This window comes from Coptis chinensis, chromosome 2 (genome assembly GCF_015680905.1).
Source record: "Coptis chinensis isolate HL-2020 chromosome 2, ASM1568090v1, whole genome shotgun sequence".
In the NCBI taxonomy this organism is placed as follows: domain Eukaryota; kingdom Viridiplantae; phylum Streptophyta; class Magnoliopsida; order Ranunculales; family Ranunculaceae; genus Coptis; species Coptis chinensis.
This window is the reverse complement of record NC_141457.1, coordinates 82,746,631-82,765,766: the sequence shown is the minus strand read 5'-3', so window position 1 is coordinate 82,765,766 and position 19,136 is coordinate 82,746,631. Positions and strand designations below refer to the sequence as shown.

Genomic DNA, 19,136 nt, shown 5'->3' with positions numbered 1-19,136 from the left:
TATCAAACACCATACCAACCAGAACCACACAACCAAGTTTCCCCTCCACTAAAGACATTTGACAAAATAATGGCCCAAAACAAAATAATACTTTAGGACCTAGAACGGACAAGATTGATGCTAACCTCACTTAACACATAACTTTCAACCTTGCTAGAGATCGACACATAAGTAGAACAACCTATTCCCATAACCACACCATTTGACCTAGTTATGACCTACCCTAAAGTTCATGAATCATTACATTCCCATGACCCTCCCATTAACCATTCTGTTGACTCCACACCCCACTTAGATGAGGAAATTCTTGAAGACGACTCTTTAGGACTTGTTTTGGATGACCACTCCAATTTGACAGATGCCTCCGAGGAACTTCCCACTGATCCATCTGAAGATGAATATAATGATGAAACATTAGAAGATATTTATAAAGATGTGGCGGAGGAAGAGTTTGATAACTATTGACATTCTCTTAATATGGACCCTCCTGTTGAGCATGTCCAAGCCTTTGTGTTTGCTAACCGCAATCGGCTGGATCATTCCTCGACAATTCGAATGATGCCATTGAGGATACTTATAGTGTTTTAGAGGAAGAGGGTAAGGAAATAGAGATTAACAATTCTAATATAAGGCATTAACAAGGTAATGTGCAGGAGTTAAACGATGTAACTTCTTTAGCGCAATGTGAATCTAAATTTAGTTTGGCAGCTGAGGAAATAATAATGGAAGAAATAGATAAATTTCTTCTAGATAAAGCCACGAACCATAACCTTGTGGATTCAGCTAAGCCAGATGTAGAGTTTTTAAGAACGTGTGAGGATCCACCAACTGATGAACTGTCACACCCCGAATTTCGACAGAATTCGGAAAAATAATATTTGTTCCCGACTCTTCGATTTTCGAGGTGTGATGCACTCTCAACTTCCAAAAACCCATAAACAGTTTAAATATGCGGATAATTAAAAACCAATAAAATTTTTAACTTAAACAAAAGTCCTCTTCATTACAAAAATTCACAAATAAGATTAGGTTACAAATCTCTTTTCAATAACTCTTTATTTAAAATTACAAATGAAAATACACAAACATTGTCTCAACTGAAAATCTATTTCACCTCAAGGGAAAACAAAACCTATCTTGAAATGCGACGTTAATGCAAACCACAAGTAGTAACCAACCTTCTTCAACACTAAACCTGTCAAGACTTATCAACTATGTTCATTTAATGAACACACCTGATAAGCAAACATGCAAATCGGGTCAGCATTATAAAAATGTTGGTGTGAGTAGCTCTAAAATACAACATATATTTATACATATACATACACAATCCATAAGGAAGTTAGTTCCTCCACCGAGGCGCCTTAACTTCCAACAATTAATACGACATTCTTAACTACAATAGGTAAGACAGGTAGTTCCTCCACTGAGGCGCCTTAACTTCCCACTAACCACACAACAAACCATATGCATAATAAGAAGGCATTTAGTTCCTCCACGAGGCGCCTTAGGTTCTAACTAAACAAATGACCAGCCAAGCATATTCTATACTTACCGCATTTCATGCTCAATTACAGAGTGGGTCATCCCTACACAAGTAATTAGTTTGACCCACCCTTCTGCAAAACCATATGCAATTATCTATTTAAAGATATATCATTAACCAACATATTACTATAATTATATTATTTAAGGCTTTCTTTGTGTGTCCCTAAAATCACATCGTATCTATGTCTTACATAGTTTTCATGGCTACCACAATCGCTTCCTAATGCCGAACATGTACATCCACATGCCTCCCCTCACATAATGAACCACTCCGTGTGTAACTACCCTGAGCGGGATGCCGCACACCAGGTAACCCTCACACGAAAGCCATTATGTAAGTACTGCCACTATTCGACATAAAAATATTGCGCGTCTCATTCTAATTTTGCGAATGGAATAATCAAGCCACCATTCAGCTATGCTAGAAGGGCCATTCAGCTTCACTGAAATGCCAGAACGGCCAATCATATTACTTACGCCAGAAGGGCCATTCAGATTCACTGAAACGCCCGAAGGGACAATCATATCACATACGCGTAACACAAGGGCCAAATCACATGAGTTGTGGTAGCTAGGTTCTAGGATTTTCGTTACGTAATTTATTCAAGTGTCATACATTTATATCTCATAATTATTTCACTCTATCACGTGCCAAATAAATTATTCACTAAGCCACCATATTTGGAAAACCTCAATAATAATTCTTGTTCCATCTCATGCCAGTATACTTAATTGTACTGAAGCTCAACGTTTCTCGTTATAATAAAAATCCACATTATCACGTGCCAATGCTATTCATTGCACGATATCCAAGCATCTCTATATCAAATCTCAAAACTTATTATTTCATGTGCCAATCATATATTGCACTGCACCGTATGGAAGGTATCAAGCCTTCATAAATGCTACAATTCATTTAAGTAGCAACTCATAATAGTAATCAATCATGTAACGTATTCATTCAATAAATTTATGTGAACTCAATTCACCATCAAAGGCATGCATTATTATTCGTGTCCAAATCACCAGTCAGGTCAAACTAATCAACCATCAAAAAGCCCAAAACTAAAGTCCATGAATCTGAGTCCATGTGTAGTTTAATTCTCATAAAAACGTATATATCTAAGTCTTATAAGAATTCCCTTCTTGTTACGTGCCAATATTTATATGCTTTACACACTACTCACGTCAAATCTTAATTAGATAATGACAAACAAATTTATACAATTTTCGATAATATTTTATTACTACATTTGTCCATATTCTTAAATATGTGAAAATCTGGAAAAAGTCAACCTTCTACAGTCAACGGTCAATGGTCAACGGTCAATGTCAAAGTCAACCTGTCATTGTCAAAGTCAAACTATTGTTTCCATGTTCAACAGGTTCAGGGTCATAGCCATGGTTCATGGCTAAGGGCAAAGGTGCATGGCTCATGGGCTCATTACTAAGGTCATGATTCAGACCTAACCAGCCAAGCCTATGACTCAACCAAATATTCAAACAATGTTAGCCGGATCCACATAACCATAATGACCCAGCCCACAAAATAAAAGAAAACCGGCCCATGTATACAGAATTAGAACTGGCCCAAACAAACACAACTTAGTTCCGGCCCACAGGTCCACAAAAATTACTTAAGCCCACAACAAAACTTAGAAACCGGCCCAAGAAAACTAATTAGTTTTTGGCCCAAACAACTTAACCTAAACCGGGCCCAAACTAAACAAAAGAAATTGGCCCATAGACTAAACCAAACTGGTCCGGCCCAAACAAAACAATACTCAAGGCTTTGGCCCAAAGCCCAAGCCCAACCGGTCATCTTCCTTACTAGCTCCAGCACCAGCAGCCTTCACCACCAGCCACCACCGAGTTCTCCTCCTCCAACTTCATTACCTCGGTTTGACTCCTATTGGAAAACCTAACACCTTTAATTAACACAAAAACCTCAAATAATTTAATCCCCCATCTTCCTCAAAACTAGATCTAGAATCCTCGACCTCCATTAATGACCTCTACAACTTTGACAGCCCCCACCCAATCCAACATTTGATCAAACCTCACTAACCAACCTCAAACCAACACATAAAAATCACCACAACAGCAATAGTTCAAAATAAAAATTGACAGGCGACGCCATTGATGCCGGATTCCAAGCTTCGACCGCCCTATCCAACAACTCATCCCAATCACAGTTTAATAATCCAAAAGCATACACCAACACAACAACACAACAGTTCAGATTTCTAATGGGGCTGGCGCCTCCATTAACGACTTCTTCAGAGCTTCAACAGTCCACCCAATTTCAACCCAACAACACCCAACCACCGATTCTAAACCCGACATCCATCTCTAAACTCCCGACATCAACCAAAACAAAACAACCCACACACAACAATATAACAATTTCAACAGTATATAGTACAAAGGTTAGTTTGGGCTTTAATGTTCCATCGCCCCATCGTGGTTTTTACAATCCTAACCCGGTTTTAAACAATAACAAGACAAATAATGACCGAAGAGGAATGAGCATAAACTGAACGGAAACATTGTACTACAGTCAAGTTAAAGATATCTCGGTGTACCAACGTGAAAATGAAAACTAAACTACTCACTTTAATTAACAGCTCGACGAATCCCTCCTAGTCCGAATCGTCGCGCTCCAACGCTCTAGCCAACGAGCTTTTATCTCCGCCTCCATTTTTTATTTTTTATTTTTATCTCTCAACCCTATTCTCTAGAAAAATATGAATATATATCTGGGTTCGAAACCTAAGCCCAATACAGACTCGGGCCTAGAAATCAGGCCCACATATCCCAAATCCAATCCAGCGAATTTTAAATAAATAATTTAATTAATTAATTAATTAATAAATACATATTTTAAATACGGGCGATACATGAACCACCAACCAACCACCATACACCTAAGTTATAATCTCATAAAATCCAACCATCTACCACAACTACGCTATCCATTCACCCACTATTTCATAGAAACCTCGAATTTGCACTTTAATCTTTTCTTGCAATCATATAGGATAATTCATGAGACGACAGCTCCTTATTCACCTAAAATGAATGGAGTAGCTGAACGTAGGAACATAACACTTAAGGAATTAACTGTTGCTATGTTACTTAGTTCTAGAGCACACTCAAATTTATAGGGTGAAGCTGTTTTGACTGTATGCTATGTGCTGAATAGAATTGCTAATTCTAAAACAAAGGTTACACCTTATGAGCTATGGAAGAACATGAAGCCTAATTTGAGTTACTTTAGAACCTGGGGATGTCTGGCTTATGTGAGGAAGTATGATTCCAAAATCTCAAAGCTTGAGAGTAAAGAGTTTTTAGACATAACACAAACAACCAAATGGTTAACCAATCAAAACAGAGCCAAAAATTGCCAAACTTTTACTGGAGACTTCCAACAGATCATGCGGGTTCCTGTAAAATATTTAGAGCAATTAGAGTTCTACAAACCCTTCCTTATAGGTTGTTGTTCCAGAAATTAAGTGTTGCAAAACTGCAGAAACACACTGAAAACAATCAACTGGTTAGATGGTCAAAACAAATAAAAAACTCTTAAAACGTTTACTGTAAACTTCTGACTTATGATAGATACTCCTGTCAAAATCTTAGAATTTTTCGACAAGCCTAAGTAACCTTACTTGTTAGTTTTTCCCGAAACTTACGGTTTGAAAGCTGAAATGCAACACTGTAAAGATAGTATTAGTTCACTAGGTAAAATAACTTGGAAAAATCTGAAAATATTTCAGTAAATCAATAACACTTTAAAGATTATTTTTGTAAATTTTCAGCATTTTTTGAAATTTAAAAATACCTTCGTTGTAGTGTTCTTCACTGTGAATCCGCAGAATACGCAGACCCAAGGGAGGGCGGGCATGCTCTGAACAAGGCAAAATGGAGGGCGTGCGCCCCTGTGCTTAAAATAGTGAACAGTAGCAAAAATGCAAAAAAAATAACAAATTAAAAAGGTGGGTGGGTTGAGAATGGGGGATTGCCCCTTGGATTCAAGAAATTGAATTTTTGTCCTGAAAGAGTTTAAGATGGCAGCAGCGCCATTTGATAACCCGTGAAAACTTAACTAGATTTCTCTAACCTTATTTTTATGGTATCAATTATTTATTTCCTACTCTTATATGTATATTCATGCAATATATAGAGTACGGAATCGTTCCACTCATAAACTATCAAGACATAAATAGAATCTAATTAATCAAATACAAGGAAACAATAGTGAGGCAATATTTATAGATATGAATTTATACTATGAAACTAATATATAAATTTAACTTATAATAATTTAACTAAGCAATTGAATGTGATTTGAATAAAATATGGAGAAGAGATTAGGGAGATTTGATTTTACTTAGATAAATTCCTAATATGCTAGTATAGATTATTGCAATTCTAACCAATAAAGATTACGTAGTTGATCCCTAATTATTCATGACAATCTCTACCAACTAATAATTAGCATGTGAGGAAGTTCAACCCATTCTCATGGCAAATCAACTAACCTACTAGAGTGAAACTCTTAAAAAGCAATAATCTTAACTAACACATCAAGTTTTTATCAAACCCCTCTAATGGAGGTTTAGCTAGAAGTCATTAGACTATCAAAAACATAATAATAAATAGAAAAATACATAATGAAGAACTACTTTATTAAAGATACTTGAATTGAATAAACTAAAGTTTTTATTAAAAGATTATAATAGAGGTTGCTACGACCTAAAAAATCCCGATCTCCCTTTTCCCCCCTTTTTTCCTCCCTTCTATTCACTCATCTTATTCTTTTTATACTGCTTACCTATGGGCCTCATACTATTTCGGACCTATGGGCCTCATAGGCCTTAATAAGGCCATAACAGTTGCCCCCTCTTGGTACCACAGACCATTCGTTTGGTATGTGATGCCAAGAAGCCAGAGTTTCCATTCCACCATTATTGTAGCTTCCACAAATAAGTTTCTCAACATCTCCTATTTTCATGTATGCGGTATATACACACTAATGGCTAGTTGCCACGAAAATACTACCATTAACCAACAACTGGTTAGCTTTCATTTATATATACTTCTTCTTAGGTGTAAAACTCAACTATATATTCCATCATTTTATATTAGTCGACGCAATAATACTTTCGACATCTGAATTCATAATACTTTACATACTCTTAATTCTTTAGCTTTTTGCATTGCAACTATCATTTGGAACATCCAAGACATTTATTTTATGTATTTGGGTACAACACGAGCACTTGTACCGTCATAATTTATTATCAAAAAGTGTGCCAGTATCGGCCATCCATCGAATTCTAAAGTAGGTACCCCCCCCCCACCCCAGGATCGTGAGTAAAAAGACTCACGTCCACCTCTCAATATGGGCAATCAAGCACCAAATCTGACTTTCATCTCCACAGTTCATTATCATTTTTCAAACTAATGTCAACCCCAAAATATAAATAACCAGCTAAAATGAAGGTTGATTAAGCCAACCCAGATGAAGAGTGACAGAAAATAATTACAAATATTCTTAACCATATTGTCAACTAACGGACTATAACAATGCACTGTCAAGTACCTTTTAAGTTCTAACACATGACCAACTCTTACGCAGCACATTTTCTAATTTTCAATATACGGGGTTTAAATCTAAAAGGAACACACTTCTGCTTTTGTGTCCACAGCCACATGCTTCAATCTAATATTATTTCCCAGCTTTTTCAGAATAACAGAATTAGGCCAGTGGAAAGAATCTACTGAAGAAATGAGTAAAACCCACAGATGAAGATAAGCAAGGTCAGAGGAGTAGGGGCACTTTAAGGATTCCGCATGGGTGTTTATACCAAGGCCAGGCCAGCCCAAGAACCAGACAGATAAACGTATCTAAACTAACTCAATACCATAAAAAATAAGAAAGGAGAGGTAAGAAACAATGAAAAGTGGCTACGATTGTGCTTATTATACACAAAAACAACTTGGTATAGTTCATTCCCAAGGAATCCGTACAATACCCATTCCTCTTCAATATTGATTCAGTTGCCACCCATTATAATTCTTGCATAATGCCACAATCACATTCATACATAAATGGCCAGTCGAATCAAATAAGCGAAAAATATTCCAGGAACAACCAGTAAATAAACCAAATAAAGGGGAGAGAGACCATACTGATGAATGGTGCTTTAGTTGTACAAGCAACAAAGGTCATATCCTAAGCTCCATCATATATCTTATCAAAATAACAAACGCTTAGAGGATGATAAATCATATATCTCAGAGTTCTGAAATACCCTTTCTGCTTGTGAAATCTACAACTTCAGTAACGGATTAAAATGCAATAGTTACAGTCACTAAATTATGTAGGAATCTCTCTGCAGTTTATCAGTTATTGACGATGATGAGTAACAACTTTTATAAATATTGCTGCTACAGACAAGAGATCTGACACATATACTACAACTACTCCCTCCATATCTTTAATAGTTGCATCATTTGCAGTGATTGTTGCTTCATCTAGAGGAACGCATCAAGAGAATCTCCAGTAGTGGACAATTTTCAAACCTTCCACAAATTAGGTGTTAAAAGGGTCTCTTTTCCACAAATACCATACTGATAAAAAACTGGTATAAGGACCAACAAAAGATTTTTCTCCAGTTAAACAAGTGCATTATGACAAGTTTTCCTTCCATTTTGAAGGTCAGTCACCATTTTCTTCATAATTCCTTATTTCCTTTTGACCAAGTACTTGAGTATTTGTATAGAACTATTTGTTATATTCGCATGCCCCCAAGTTGATGCCGGCTGGTTTGGTCAAACCAAATAGGGATCAACTAACAAATGTAACTATTGGATCCGAATATCATCTTGCCCCCAAGTGTTTGATTCGAACCGACGTACCATGCCAAGTCCAGGGACAACTATTATCTGCCCCCTAAGTCTTTGATTTGGACTGGCATACCATGCCGTGTCTAGGAATTGCGACCTTTTCATGTTTCGAAGGGCCCAAACGCCGCATCCAGGACTTGCGACCTTCTCATGTTTCGAAGGGCCCAAACGCCACATCCAGGAATTGCGACCTTTTCATGTTTCAGAGGGCCTAAACGCCGCGTCCCAAACTTGCAACCTTTTCATGTTTCGAAGGGTCCAAACGCCGCATCCAAGACTTGCGACCTTCTCATGTTTCGAAGGGCCCAAACGCCACCTCCAGGAATTGCGACCTTTTCATGTTTCGGAGGGCCTAAATGCCGCGTCCCGGACTTGCAACCTTTTCATGTTTCGGAGGGCCCAAACGCCGCGTCCAGGACTTGCGACCTTTTCATGTTTCGAAGGGCCCAAACGCCGCATCCAGGACTTGCGACCTTCTCATGTTTCAAAGGGCCCAAATGCCACATCCAGGAATTGCGACCTTTTCATGTTTCGGAGGGCCTAAATGCCGCGTCCCGGACTTGCAACCTTTTCATGTTTTGGAGGGCCCAAACACCGCGTCTAGGACTTGCGACCTTTTCATGTTTCGGATGGCGTACCATGTCTCATCTAGGACATCTATTTGTGTCCTTTCTATGATTTTATTCCCATCAACGATCATATTATAAGTAAAGTACCATTCCATTAATTGAATTCATAATAAGAGATGTAAGTAATAACTCAATGACATAAAACAAGGTCAAAAATTGAAATAACATACGTAAAGGACGAGTCCCAGCAACAATAAACATGGGAGAGAGTCATAAAGCTCCATGTCAAGCATTAAGGTGTGGTCAAGCCATCCATTCCCATAACATGTAGCACCAGTAACATTCTACAAAATAGCCTAAGCCAGCCTCAAAAATCATATATATGTATATCTATAATAAATTCAATGAAGCAATGATAGTATAAACCCACAATTATTCCTGCACTGTCATCATATTATTGATTTAGAACCAATCTTAGAGTAGGCCAATTGTAATTAATAGCAACAACAATAGCAACAAGCCCATTAATGCCAAACTTAACCTTTCACAAAAATCCAAAACAGACTCCTTAAACTCAACAAAATCATTAAAAACAAGAACCAAGTGTGTACTAAACTTTTGCCAAAATCCAAAACAAAATCTATTTATGTGCAAGTGTGTACTAGATTCGTGAATTCAGAGTTACAATAATGCCACATAAAAGAAGAAAATACAACCAATGTAGGTCTATTCCACTCTATCCTATAAATATGTGAGGGAACACCATTTATAACTATTCAAGCTATTTAGTATGTATTATCATGGACATATGTAATATGCAAAACACCATGTAATATTAGAAAAACTACTTTAGCGGAATGTCGAGGTACTAACCATGATCCTAAAACAACAATATTCATATTATCTCATCTACTTCTTCATAGAATCTTATCCTTAAGTTATGTATTGTATACAAAAGAGTTTTCCAGTAAACTCATATCACACAATAGAAACAATATATAAAAGGAAACATGCTACCGTTCACACACAGTGGGAAGGTTTTACAAGTTAGAAATAGAAAATATAAAGAGCGGAATTGAAAAAGTTGTACCTAGCCATCACGTGGGCTTTGGACCTGAGGGTCTGCGGTTCCCACCCCACTTAAGATGCTGAACGACATGAGGCATGACCAAAGACTATTCAGTTTGCCCCCATGTGTGGTCACAGTGTAGCACATATATATACACTATTGAATATGCTGACAAAATTTTCAAGGCATCCAATCTTGTTGCCTTTATTTCTAATAGTATCATAAGCAGAAGCCACTAAGAAGATTCCTTTTGCATCATGAGTCCATACTCTGTGGTATTGAAATATCGGGACCAATTTTTCCTTCTCTCTGTTATGACAAGAATTAGGTCATCTGCATCTCTGTTCATAATTTTTCATGTTCTCTGTTCATAGCCTCTCTGTTTTTCCTTCATAACCTTCAAACAAGAATGTGGTATTGAGCATCAATATTGAAATATCGGGAGATGCTTTTCCCTTCAAGAACGCAACTTACATCCATATGGTTAAAACTTAAATAGGACCCATACAGTTCCTTTCATGCAATGGAGGAGACGTATCTCTACTATGCACAAGCCTTGAAACGAAGCTGCATGTTGGCCGAAGCACTTTATACGGTAGGATAGAATCTAGCATCTCATCAACAGTTGTTCTCGGACCAGCATAAAAGTCTGCCTTAAGATCTGCTAAGAAGTCTTCATTCTCTGTCACATATCCAAACACTGCATACCGTCCGTCCAATATGTTGGCTTGACTAGGAGTTAGTTCACTTTCTTTCAAAAGCCAAAATACCTTGCTTTAAGCAAAGTTGTCTTCAAACTCATCTCTGGCCATGGCCATCATTCCAAAAGCATTGAAAGGTAGTTTTGTTTGTGCTTTATACAGGCCTAGTTCCTGATAAGAACAGATATTAAGTGAATGAGATGAAATTAAAAAATAAGTTTGAGAGAGAATGGAAAACAGAAGGTAGAGTGATAGATCATAGATCTTTGAACTTGAAAGTCGAAACATAGCTTTTTGTTTCCGTCCCCACAGACGGCGCCATTGTTACGACCTAAAAAATCCCGATCTCCTTTTTCCCCCCTTTTTTCCTCCCTTCTATTCACTCATCTTATTCTTTTTATACTGCTTACCTATGGGCCTCATCTTTTGGACCTATGGGCCTCATAGGCCTTAATAAGGCCATAACAGAGGCTACAAACTAAACTAATTAACTAAAACTAAACTAAACTAAAAAGGGAGAGAGAGATAACCCTAATTTAATACTAAACTAAAGAGGGGAGTAGCCCAACTTTGTTTAGCCTGAACCCTCTTTATATAGGAGAGGGTTAGGTTTACAATTTCGTGCATGGGATTTGGAGCCATGTTTCGGGCCATGAAATCAAGCCCAAAACCTAATTACATATGTCCAAAAAGGGTTTCTCTATGCGAAATTACTTTAATACCCTTTTCGTCCACTTTTACTACTCTGATTGGGTTATGTCTTAGACAATTAGAAAGCTCTTTTCGAGCCAGTCGTTTTGACATATAATAGGCCCAATTCCGAGGTTTGAGTCCAAAGATCCGGCCTGCAGAAGTTCTGTTAACTTTTCTACCCGCATTAACTTTAACTTTTCAGCTTTGACTAGGCTTTAAAAAGGCTTTTTCTCCTTAAAGTTTGGGCTTTAACCATAGAACTTCTTAACAACCAACCTTTGCTCCTTTCTCTTACAAAAGTGATATTTCTTCACATATATGACTCAAAGACCTAAAATACACAAAAACACGTAAACAGTATTAACTCTTATTTATTATACACATAATTGGTCTAAATGTAATATTATTAAGGGGTTAAAACTACAGTTTTAGGCTCTTATCAGTTAATAATAAAATATTCGGTTTTCACTAGCCAAGCAGTCTTAATAAATTAATCTCCCTAGTCTTATATTCTTATTTTCTTCTTCTTCGTGTTCTTCCTTCTTTATAGAAGGCTAATCTTCTCCTTCAAGGGAGGAGATGAAGTTAGTGCTTAGGGTTCGATGATTCTTTTGGTTCATAGTGTTCTCCAATTAGGTTAGTTATTAGACTCATTGCCCACCAGGGATGGAAGTATAAAATAGGGTTTATGTTTTGAAATTTAATTTTATGTTAATGTTATTTACTTTTCTTCTAGTAATGTAGTTCTTTATAGTTAGGGAAATATTTTTTGTGTTGTCTTAGAAGGGGTAGCTCAGGGAGTGCTATCTAAGGGAAGTATTCTTTGTGTTTGCCTTAAGTGGTAATTTATTTAATGGCTGCCTAATTGGGAAGTACTCCTTGATATTGCTCTTGGTAATACATTGAATGGCTACCCGAGCTTACATAAAAGGAAAAAAAATACTAGCTAGTAGCATAAACATAGGAACAATCTTCAGTAGAAATAATTGTTAATGATGTTTCGTCCAAGAGAGCATCAACACTCATTTGATTGCCTAGTTATAGTCTACTTATGAGAACAACCATGAAACAAAAGGTCACGAATCAAAAGTATTGGTGGATTCGATTTTCTTGAATTCCCCCTCATACATTCTTTTATTCTCAATAGTTTAGTTTTGCTTAGCATTAGTTTAATTCACAATCTCTACAACCATAATTTTTAATCCCTCAAACCCCTTTTCTAGTCTCACCCTTCATAATTATTGCAACTTAGAAGTGGAATGATATCTTACTCATCCTTTACTTGTTGAGGGATAATTAGGTTTTGATCTAGTGTGGTTTAGACCAATGACACCCATCATCCATCATTATCCATATTTCATTCTCATTACCTCTAAAATCACGCCTGGCAACTGGTACTCCCTCAATCTCATTTCTGCCATCCATGCGTTAAATTTCAAAACAGACAGTAGAAATTGTGTCGTCTTTCCAAAACAAAATTCGACTTATACTTGCAACTAATGGACGGACGGCAGAAACTTTGTCGTCCATAACCCTTTAGCACTTCAAAGTAGGAAACAACCATTGGAATGGTTTTTTGTGTTTTAAGCCTGACAATTTTGACTCTCCTGCTAAAAGGGCTAAAAAAAATGATGTGGTGCAGAAACTTGTGGACCTTGTTGTAGTAGTTTTCTTTCATTTTCCTTTTGATATGGTTGTTTGTTCATTTGGATATATTGTTATAGTTGGAGTAGATAGAAATTTTGTAAGAATTGTGAGCAAATAGTGAGAGAGTTGTGTGAAGTAGTTGTGTATAAATATGCAATTTCATAAAAACTAGTTGTTTATAGCCGTTGCAACTTAACAGATAGACGACAAAGTTTATATTGCCTATCTCCCGAAATTAACAATTGCTAAAAATTGCTCATTGGAATGGTTTTTCTTGGTTTGGGCAGCTAATTAATTTGGTTGGGCTGCTAAAAATCCTATGTGGTAGTACTATAGCAGCCCATTATACCCCCCCCCAAAAAAATTGGAAATTGGCTTCGTATACTGCGCCCAAGTCGGTATTGAATACTATGGAAGGTATACCGGAGCTGGGGATCAAGTAGGGTTTTAGCTCTTAGGTGATCACCTAGGGTGTAAATCTCAAATTATAGGAATTGTCGGTGCCAGCTCAACCCTTGGGCAAGTTAGGCGGCCGCCTAAGGCCTCAAAATTTCCCTAGTTCTCCTTACACATATTTGATATTACCATATTTTTAAAAAGCAAAAAAAACACACACACACATACACACACACACACATAGAAAAGTATAATATCATCTATTGGTTTTCTCCGCACGCACTAAATTTCAGGAATTGAATTGTTTTTAAGAAAATATTATCCAATAGTCCACCACATAATTTGCATCTCGAAGTTACATGACAATTCTAATTGTTACAAATGCGTAGTAGCCTCATTTTTTTGTGGTAGTGTCCTCATTTAGTTAGATCTCTTAATTGAAAAGAATAAATGGAAATGGAAAATCCCACGTTTAATGCAAAATATCCACATCCTATAGGGAGCCTATCCAACTTCTTCTCAAGTTAATTAAAGGCAAATTTACCTCTCTCTCTCTCTCTCTCTCTCTCTCTCTCTCATGTTTAATCATTAAGTTTTAACCATAGATCATCTGAAACTCATATTCTTACAAATTGGTATCTAATACTTTTGTATCCTTACAAACTCGTGTTGTTGTTTCAAATCCTTGCAACTTTGTACAACCAGTTCTTGTTTGGTGCTAGCTTAATCATAATGTTCTCGCTGATTTCTATCGCACATGTATGTAATGGATCGGAAAAGAAAGCATGACTTGTTAATCGGGGTATGTTGTAACATGACTTGTAAATTATTGCTGTCATTTTAGTTTGGCTCTTATTTTATAATAGTAGCTGATTTCTTTTGTTGTTACGTTTTAGTCAATTCGTCAATGAGTTTATAACAAAAAAAAAAAATGCCTCACTTAGATTGTCGCCTAAGGCCACATCCAGCCTTGAGCCAAATTGCGAGTGTAAAAGTCTAGTGGAGACTAGGTGGAAGTGTACACTCTCCAGGGAGATGCCCTTAGGGCTCTGTTTGGCAGTAGAAAAATTCGTAATAGCCAACTTGGTTTAGCTGATCTAATTCTGTGATGTGCAACTTAAAGCAGGGTAACTTGGAAGCTATTTGGCAGCTACTCGTTCCGTAACAAGTTTAGTGTGCTCGCTGTTTGGTTCACACTGTATTTGTTACACTGATAACCTCTTACATATACTTGAAAAAATAATATAACATTATAAAGCAAAAGGAAAATATTAACTTAAATACAAGGTCTATATTCTCACCCAAAAAAAATAAAAAATAAAGTAAAAAAGCTTCACCAAAATTTTAATTAGAAACATGTATCACCGATCATCTCATTCTTAACATGAAACGAATCCAAAGCAAAATCAAAAGTATTACATCAATATGGATTGTGATAGTCACAATAGTCATTCCACATTGCAATGGCAATAGACTTTCTATAATCTAATGCCATTTTCATATTCTATTTCTACTAAGGTTTCCTAGATCTTGTCTCCTCATTCCAGAGTCTCCTTTAAGTTCTTCTTGCTCTTTCCGATCCTTATCAAAAAATTTATCATTAAGTTTCTCTCTTCGTATGTGATTGTGTAGAATGCAACATGCTATTACTATCTTTACTTGTGTTTCAAACGGATATGGAGGTGGAAGAGCCAAAATAGCAAACCGCTTTTTCAAAATTCCAATGAAACATTCAACAGTATTCCTCAAAGATGAATGACAAAGATTGAATAACACTTTGTAATTTGTAGGATGCAACACTCCAAATTCTTTTAGATGCATGATAGCGAGTGTCACAAAATGGAGCAATAAAATTTGGTGCATTGGCATAGCTAATAAGAGCCAAAAACTGTAGTTTTAACCCCTTAACAATAATACTTTTAGACCAATTATGCGAGTAATAAATAAGAGTTAATGCTAATTACGTGCTTTTATGTATTTCAGGCATTGAAGTCAATTATGTGCATAAATATGCCACTTTGGCGATATAAAGGAGCAAAGGGTTGGTTGCTAAGAAGTTCTGGGATTAAATGCCAAGACGGGTAGAAATAGCACACAAAAGTCAGTAGAACTTCCGAAGATCGTATCTTTGGACTCAGGCCTAGGAATTGGGCAAACCTTATGTCAAAACGACCGGCTCGGAAAGAGCTTTCAAATGGTCTAAACCTTGACCCAATCAGAGGAGAACAAATGGATGAAAAGCCTGTTGAAGTCAAAGCTAGCTGAAAAGGGCCCTGTGGACTGAAGAAATTGGGCTTTGGGCTCGATTTTTCGGCCCAAAACATGGACCCTCATCCCATGCACGAAAATATGGATCTGGTCTCCTCCATTTCCACACACAAGACTTAGCTCTTAAGTATCAATTAGCTTAGGTTAGAAGGTAGCCATTAGAGTAGCCATAAAACTTTAGTTCTAGATCTAGTTTTGAGATTTTTAATTAGTTTATTAATTAGTTTTCATTCCTTGTTTTAGATTAAGTATTTGAATCATTGTTTATCATTGATTAGAGAAATTAAATAGTTAGTTCTTGTTAAATTCGATTTTGTTATTTATTGAATTACTTAGATCTAAATTCAGTTATTAGTTGTTATTTAATTCTTAGTTGTTAATTTAGATTTCAGTTATTGTTAGTTAAATTCAATAAAGGTAGAATTTTTATATTATGTCTTATTCAATTTCATTTGGAAATGATAGTTTGATGAATCGAGGCTAAACCTCCATTAGAGGGGTTTGATGAAGCCTTGATGAAAACTTGATTTTCCTAGCTTAGAATCATTGTAAGAGTCTATTCCACTCTAGAAGGTCGTTGATTCGCCATGAGAATGGGTGGATGTCCTCACATGCTAGTTATGAATTGGTAGAGATGCCATGTATAATTAGGGATTAGAACGACCAATTCTTATCGTAAGAACGTAAGAATTGGATTACAACAATCTATGCTAGTTTCTTAAGTTGGATTCAAGGTGGATTCAATTCCCCCCTAATTCTTATTCTAGATTCAAACCTTAGTATTCCGTAGCATTTCATAGTATAATTCGTAATTCTCTCATTGACTTTGGTAGGATTGATAGTCGTAGGAAACTTGAATGTTAAATAACTAGGAGTGGAACGAATCTTCTATTCCAACTCTACTTCAATAGTATCGAGAGTAGAAATCTTTGATAAGTCTAGTATAAGTCTTGTTTTTAGTTTTACTTTCGTTTAGAGTTTCATCGCTTTATTCATTAGTAAAACTATATCATTTTTAGCGATTATCAAATGGCGCCGCTGCCATTTTAGTTGCCTTTAGCATTGTTTTCTTTAGAATTGTTAATTTTCTAAAGTCCCATAACCCACCCACCCTTGTTTGATTCTCACTGTGGTTGTCCATTTCAGCACTGAAAATTTTCCTCAAAAAATTCCACGGAGTGTGATCCGCGCCCTTGATAGGCATAATTGGCCGACCCACCCAAAGCACGGAACTCCACTCTTTTGGCCGAGCGACCAGCTACGCTTTGCCAAGGCAAAACACGAAACCCCCGTCTTTGGCGCTGGACCTCGAGGTTTTCCCTAAGCGTTACCTGCACCCTACCAAGGCTAAATTGAGTCGCCTGCAAGAGCCTGGAACTCCAAACTCGAACTCACACTACTACGCGTGGCCTACTTAGGCCTATTCTGAGCGCTACCTGTTCCCTCTGCTGAATCTGCCCAATTTCCACAGGTTTGTTTCAAACTTCCATTTCTTTAAGATTTTCAGTGTTCTAACTTGTTATACACACTGAGTACGCGTAAACAAGACGCTATTTATAAGCAAAGCAAGGAGGCATTCAGGTACTCTTTTCTTCCACACCTCGCATCTCCTGTTAGAGGTTCATACTAGCATATCAGGATTGTTTGGAGTGTTGTTGTGTTCGTTAAGATTGGCTTAGCCTTGCATGAGATTAAGGTCAAGCCGAAGAAAAACGCCTAACGTAATCAACCGGCAACGTCAACAAACAACGCTTTCTAGTATATCATCGACTACACCTCTAACTAATATACCAACACACACCACCAAGTAATTCTTTGAAGAAAGAAAGTCTCCTCTCTCGACTTTTACAAAGCCTTGAACGATAACCCTAAATCTTGCATCGTTCTATCCGGACCGATGGGGATTTCGAATCCCCAAATATATTTAATTTGTTACCCGCTTTTCATGGGTTAGACCATGAAAAGCCTTATCGACACATCGTAGGATTGACCAAGTCCTTACTACATTCCACCATCCTACGGTTGGTCTTGAACAAATTAAACTAAGGGTATTTCCTTAACTTTAGCCGATAAGGCGGCGTCTTGATAACTGCCCAAGCGCCAAATTCTGTGGACTCGTGGGCTAAACTTGTTCAACTATTTATGAAACATTTTTACCCACCACTAAAGACCAATGAAATGCTTTCCAAGATTCATTTCTTTTGACAGATTCCTCATGAATCATTTTCAGAGGCTTGGAATCGTTTCACCGATCTACTTATAGAATGTCCACACCATAACCTCGTGAAAGACACGCTAGTTCGTGCCTTTTTCAAGGGACTGTTACACCACCACAAGGAGGTGCTTGACATAATGAATGGGGGTAGTTTCCTAAGTAAGGGAGCCTCAGAGGCTTATAAATTTTTAGAAGATCAAACTAAACGTAATAATAACTGGGGGAGTAGTAACGATATCTCCCGCAACGCTAGTTCTTCTACAACAGTAAAGGCTGCCGGTATGTTTGAGATGAAACCCGATCCGGAACTTAAAAATTTAATCGAATCTCTAACTAAAAAGGTAGAGGCTATTTTTGTTCAACAAATGCCTATCCCCATCATGAATATCAACTCCAATCCATGTAATTTCTGTTTGAGTCCAAAGCATCCCGACTCATATTGTCCTTTCGCTTATGAACAACAACAGTCACAACAAGATAATGTTTGCTCGATTAATAGTTTTCCTATTCCTAACGCCCCTTGGAGACAAGATCCCAACTTCAGTTGAAGAAATAATCAACAAGTAACACCTCCAGGGTTTAATAATCAAAATGTTAGGCAAGCAAACAATTATAACTAAGCTCCACCACGACAAGGTCAAGCACAAGGTCAGGGTAATTATAATAATTATAACAATAATAATTATAATGCTAATAGAGGTATCGTTCTGGTAAATAATAACTATCAAAATCCACCCATTAATAATCAACGTGACATAGTTCCTGTCACACAACCTATAGCTAACACTCTTCCACAACCGGATCATTTTGATACCTTTATGCAATCTCAACAACATATTTTACAAGCCATCCAACTTTCCTTACAGCAGTTAGCTCAAGAGAAAGTGCAACCCAAAGGTGTGTTTCCAGGACAAGCGATAGCTAATCCTAAAATAACAAACACAGCCTTTGAGGTAAATGGTAATACTAGTCTAAAAAATGAAAAAACGTGGGTGAGCTAAATGCCATCTCCACTCTCCGTTCTGGGAGAGTGGTTGATAACAAAGTAATTATGCCTATAGTTACCCCACCAGTTGTCCCTACACCGGAGATTGTACTAGATACCATAATAGAAA

At 37.0% G+C, this 19,136-nt stretch overlaps 1 long non-coding RNA gene across 4 annotated transcripts; it reads right to left on the bottom strand.

Moving 5' to 3' along the window:
- Positions 1–962: 962 nt before the first annotated feature.
- LOC147518311 (uncharacterized) lies at positions 963–11,175 on the bottom strand. 4 transcript variants are annotated; one of them, XR_015211754.1, is made up of 4 exons: positions 10,123–10,262; positions 9,263–9,376; positions 7,747–7,807; positions 1,026–1,235 (listed from the first exon to the last, which is right to left on the bottom strand). It is a non-coding gene; the product is annotated as an uncharacterized LOC147518311 (long non-coding RNA). The 4 variants fall into 4 exon arrangements; XR_015211755.1 differs by lacking the exon at positions 1,026–1,235 and adding an exon at positions 4,859–4,995; XR_015211756.1 differs by lacking the exon at positions 7,747–7,807 and having other exon boundaries at positions 963–1,235; positions 10,123–11,171.
- Between the last annotated feature and the right edge of the window lie 7,961 nt (positions 11,176–19,136).